The sequence below is a fragment of the Homalodisca vitripennis genome, unplaced genomic scaffold (genome assembly GCF_021130785.1).
Source record: "Homalodisca vitripennis isolate AUS2020 unplaced genomic scaffold, UT_GWSS_2.1 ScUCBcl_7367;HRSCAF=15030, whole genome shotgun sequence".
In the NCBI taxonomy this organism is placed as follows: Eukaryota; Metazoa; Arthropoda; class Insecta; order Hemiptera; family Cicadellidae; genus Homalodisca; species Homalodisca vitripennis.
In genome coordinates this window covers 23,346-29,345 of record NW_025783489.1, presented here as the reverse complement: position 1 = coordinate 29,345, position 6,000 = coordinate 23,346, and positions in this window count along the sequence as shown.

The following is a 6,000-nucleotide window of genomic DNA, read 5'->3' as shown; positions in this document are numbered from 1 at the left end:
ACTCTTCTTTCTGTATGGGTCTACGGCAGTTTCTTAATTTTTAACACCCCACGCTGTGAATATTTCCTCACTAAAACTTGGACAGGTTGTATGTATGTTGGAAATGGTGTATTGATAAAGAAGACATTATACTTGTTGAACTCTAGGAATCCCTTAATTTTATATGACATGCATTATATATTTGGTAACACTGTGTGAACAGTGTTACATTGGGCAATATCAATGGACACCTATAACAAAAATCATATGATTTTGCAGGATTTTTTTTCATCAAAAGTGAAATTATATTGCTTTTTCACAGTAACTTATGGAGAGTATTGTTCAATTTGACTTAGTTTCTGTTCTTAAGTTTAAAACAAAATGAAACACATTATTGTTAGTGATCTCAATGAGCAGAGTACAGAGTATTTAGAGTTGAACCAGAAAAGCTGAGCCAAGGTTGTGTGTTACAGAGAGGAGGCAGAACGGTGTACACCCGAGCATGATGAACACGTTCACAAGCTCGATGAGAATGAACAAGTCCACTGTGTCTGCAGTGCCCAAACAGACAGCTTTACATGAGGTGAGAGTTCTTGTGTACAACATGGTCCAAACTCACTCATTTTATGTATTTCGGTCATGTGTTATGTTCTTAACACAATTTAAACCCTATCCAGGTCGAATTACAGCGACACACTTCTGGTGCTAACCGGGTTAGATTGATTGGACCGCGGAAGAACACATTTGTTTTTGACAACTCTATTGGAAACAATACTGTTACATATACACCATTGTAAATGTTATTAAATTCTCTATAATATGGGGAGTATTTGAAAAATTATTAAGGCTATAAGGTAAACTAGTTCTAAATGAATTCCGCATTTTTCAAATTCAAATTAACTTTATTCAAGACTCATACAATGTACACATATAGTATAAATACAGAATAGCGTCAACCATTATATTACAAATATCCATTTAGTGACTACATAAATCATTAAATAAAGAAGTTTGCCTCAAAGTGTTATGTAAATGACAACACTGATTTTACAATTTTGCTACTATTTATAATGTCATATTAACTACTAAATTGTTGGATGAACTAAGTTACCTCAAAATATTCTTTTAAATGAGGATACTGATTTTTCAATTTAAAATCATTTTAACTTTGCTATATGCAAATTTGTGAAATATTTTAAATATTTTTTTTGTATAAGAAATGTTTTGTTCGTATAGTTATATTTCAATATAATAAAAAAAAGTATTGTAAAAAACAATGCGTCAGTAAAACACGCAGGAAGTTACAAACAGGTCTAATATAATTTTATAAAATAGCAAAAAGAAGTTGGAAGGAATTTTGATGAAAAACTGGCTAAATCACTGTCAATGAAGAGATCGATAAAACGTTTCATATATTACTCCTAGATAGTATCACAAGGCAAAAACTCATTTGAATGAACGTGGACAACAGCACTGTCAATAGATATTTCCATTAGCAGTTCTATGACTTGCCACATGATGACAGCATTTCAGAAAGCAATCATAAAGCAGTTGGTGGTGATCAGACTTTAGCTTTCATAATTTCATTCATTCTAGGGTTTGGTTGGGGTAATTGTGAATAGATTTTAATTTCAACTAAAATCTTGATTTTTGAAAAAGTGTTCAGTATGAATTAATATTTGGTATAACACTGTTAAATTTTTACATATTTCATGTTAAATGTTAAATTCAAATTCCATTTAAAAATAAAAAAAAACGTATTAACTCATTTATAATTATCCGAACCACATAAGTAATCACTGTATTTCAAGGAAATTGTGAATGCTGTCTGATAAAATATTTTAGAATGTAAATAGATCTACAGTCTATATGAGAATAAAGCCCTTACGAACGTTCACAAACGCCTCGCTCTCAGAACGAAATATCAACTTTTAGTGTTCACAATATTGCCAGTTTCTATAAATCTTGAAAACAGGCATATTTAAAATAATTGACCTATTTTACAAAAACCCAATATTTTATTTATTTATTTATTTTTGTATACAATAGCTACAGGAATATTATCCCAAAACAGCTATATTGACAATACAAGTTAATTAATAATAATTTACGATATAATATATAAGTAATGTATACAAAGAAACTCAATTACAAAGTCATTATTAGGCTGAGTAAAAATTAACTGTTTCTATTACAGCTCGGAGAAAAAATAAAAATATAATACAATACATAATAATATTTTTAAAACTTTAACAAAACTCGGTTACTACTTTAAGTTTAAAAAATAATATTTTAGCTTATTTTACAAATGAATTAAAATTATCATTAAATATATCCAATTCATTTTTGTACATTTTTAACAACCTAATACCTTTAAAAAATGAAAGTTATAAAACTGCACTGTATTACAAACGTGGTGTAAAAAAACCCAAGGAGGGTCTCAGATTATTTCTTGGGACATGCAGAAAAACCTTAACAACTAAAAAAAGAACTATCAACTAAGTGATGTAAAATTTTATAAATGTATAAAATAATAGAATCGGTTTCGTCTTGTTAACAAAGTTTCAAAAGAAAAAATACTTCTTAAGACAGTTGTTGACAGGTTTCGCTCACAAGAAACATTAAATCTTTTTAAAATATAAATACTTGTTTTTAAATAAATAAAATAAAATATAAATACTTAGTAACTTGTTTTGAATTAGCTCCAGAGAAGCAATGCTGTGTAACGAATAAGGGGTCCAAATTATGAACAAATTATGAACATTATTAAAAATGAACAAAACAATCACTTTGTTTTATTCACTAAATTTACTAAAATTTTCATCTTGTTTGCTGGGACAGTATAGTTTACACAGGAAAAAATACTTTTACTGTTCATTTATTCATATTGACCCACTAAAATGTATGTTACTAGTCTATTCTTATATGTTGTTACTGGAAATGACAGCACAACAACAATATCAAAAATTGTAATATTTAAAACATTATATTTCTTGATTACATTCCTCTTAATTTTTTCCTTCATTACAACCAATCTATCTTTATTCCATTAGTACAGCAGAATCCATGTACCAGTACCTCACCATCCTCAACATTTTCTATTTTTACACACATACAATGGTTGTAATGGCTTGACTTTCTTATTCTAACCATCATGTCACCAAGCACAAATCATTATTCATTTATCTGAAACAAAATAAAATTTGAGAATGTGGGGCAGTTGTGAACCATCGTTGTGGCAATTATTGTGAATGTGCAGTACAATTTTTAGAATAAGTTGTGTTTAAGAAATATTTACGTAAAAAGATATCCCGATTAGTTTTAAGTTGCTCTATGTTTTAAATAAACAAATGTTAAGTAATAAATTTTACAAAACTTCACTAACAAGCACGTAAAAAAATGTAGTAAAATATTGCTTGTGTTAAAAAAAATTAAAATACGAGCAGTGAACAGCTTTGATATTTGTAATACAAGTTGTTATCAGATCGCCGATGAGTCCGGACCTCTTATCTGACGTCCAGCCTTATCTGATTGCAAGATTCTACCTGTCCAGCTGAAGTTATTACCTGCCGTTCTAGTTCAATTTTATTTGTGCCATTATATTATTATTTTAAAGTGTCAGAAAAGTGTGAAAAATGCGATACAGATTTCGTTGCTTCTGATGTTGTGGCAAAGTGCGTTGAGTGTAAGCGCTGCTTCACGTGCCGGTTCGACGCAACGCAAAATTTTACGAAGGGCCAAGCATAGGTCCTGGAAGTGTGACCAAAAATGTGTGGAGGAAACTGCCTCGGTTTCATCGGTTTGTAGCAACAAGGATACAGATCTGAAAAAATTCATTGCAGAACTTCTTCAGTCTTTCAAAAAAGACATCAACAAGAACACAGAAACGAAAAAATCAACACGGTTTTAGAATCTGTCAATTGCTTATCGGCAGAGGTGAAAAACTTGCAGTCCAGGGTGTTCGAGCTGCAAAATTCTCAGCAGAAGTTAGAAGCCCGCTGCAGTGACTTAGAACAAATAAACACCAAGCTAAATGAAGGGGTTCGTAATCTAAACAATCAGCTGGAAGACATCGAGCAGCATTCGCGCTCGGCCAACATCGAGATTGTCGGATTGCCAAGTACACATGGAGAGGATATATATTTTTGTCTTCAAAAAGTCTCTCGCACCATCAATGTCCCCTTCAGAAAAGAAGATTTCTCTATCGCTCACAGGCTGCGTCTCTTCTCCAAAAAGCACGTCCATCCATCAATAACTGCGCAGTTTAATCTCCAGGAAGGTGAGAGAAGAATGGTTGACGGCTGCAAGAGGGAGGAAGAACATCAACGCCTCTGATGTCGACCCAGCGCTGATCAACAGTCCGGTGTTTATTAATGAGCACCTAACCCCCTACAACAAGGCGATTCTCGGGCGAGCACGGAGACTCCAGCGAGAGAAGAAGATCAGTTTTCACGGGGTTCTTCAACGGAAAGATTCTCGTCAAGGTGTCTGAGGGTGCTGAGACTGAAAGAATTACTTCTCTCTCTGATCTCGACAAGTTTGACCAGTAAAAAAGCTCTATTCCGCACAAGGTACACATTTTAGTTATGTTTATTGTATTTTAGTTATTGTTAATTTAAATATCTGGTAAACACAATTTTTATTCTATTTGTTTCTTTTAGCTTAGAGAAAGTTTTTATTTTTTACAAGAATTAATCGATTTATTTTGATAAGAATACATATCTGTATAAATAAGAGTATATTTTATGTTATTACTCTTTCATTAATAGTATAGTATAAATAGTTTATTGTCAGTCTTTTTTTAACCATGTGTTCATTTATGTTGTGTCCATTTTTCAGTTTATATTGGCAAATCCATAGTTTTATTAATTTATATCAATCGCACTCGTTTAGTGTTAAAATATTTGAGTAAATGGCATATAAATAGAATTTTGTTAATTTAAATTAATTTCATCCTTCAAATTAAATAATCTCAAACAAAAATCATAATTAATTTATTAATAATTCATGAATGTTTATATGTATATTTTGTTTGCATTTCATCCTATTTTATTTAATAAGTAATACTAGTACAAATTCTATCAGTCCGGTTGATGTGAATTTACCATCCAATAATACATCTTTTTCAGATCTTACTTATTGTGACTATTTTTTCATAACATTTAATAATTTTATTTATAGCTTTAATTAGTGTATACCTAAGGGTCTATTTTTTTTTTAATATCATATGTAAAACACTCAAGTTCTTAGTCCAATTAAATTTATATTTATGTACTACAGCTAAACCATACGATGCTATATTTATAAACCATAACAGTATATATTAGGCTAATATTAGATATATTATATTCAAGTACTAGTGTTATAGAAAACCTGTCTTTTTAAATGTATTGATGATTATTTCGTTTCTTTATTCCATGTTTATATTTAAACTGTAAAGGATGATGTGTCCTCAGCTGGGGGGTAGTCTGTTTCGGGGGTCCTGCTCACGAATAGGGACGATGACGGCTCTTTCAACTTTCACAAGTGCTTAAAAATTTCTTGGTACTCAACATTTGTCAAATTTTTTTCTAGGTCAGGAGAGCAATGATTGTCTAAAAATATTTCATTGCAATATTAGGAGCTACTATAAAAATTTTAACGAACTTCTAGTTTACCTAAATGATATGCCAAGCTTAGATATAATTGTATTGACCGAATGTTGGTTGAGGGAGGGGGAGGAGGGAGAGGCATTGGAGTGATTTGACATTGTACTGACGGACAAGCAACGTAACAGAAATGACGGTGTTATTGTTTACTACAGTAAACGTTTACTAGCCACTGCTTCACAAAATAACACTCGGTGACGTTTACGGTATTTACATGGAATTTAATTACTACAATAAACACTTTTACATACTTGCACTTTATGGTACCTTTGACAGTGATTTAAACTTCTTTTTATCTGAGTTGGAAACGTTTTGTAATCATTTAGATAAGAGAAAGATATTGGGTGATAATAATAATAATTAATATTGGGTG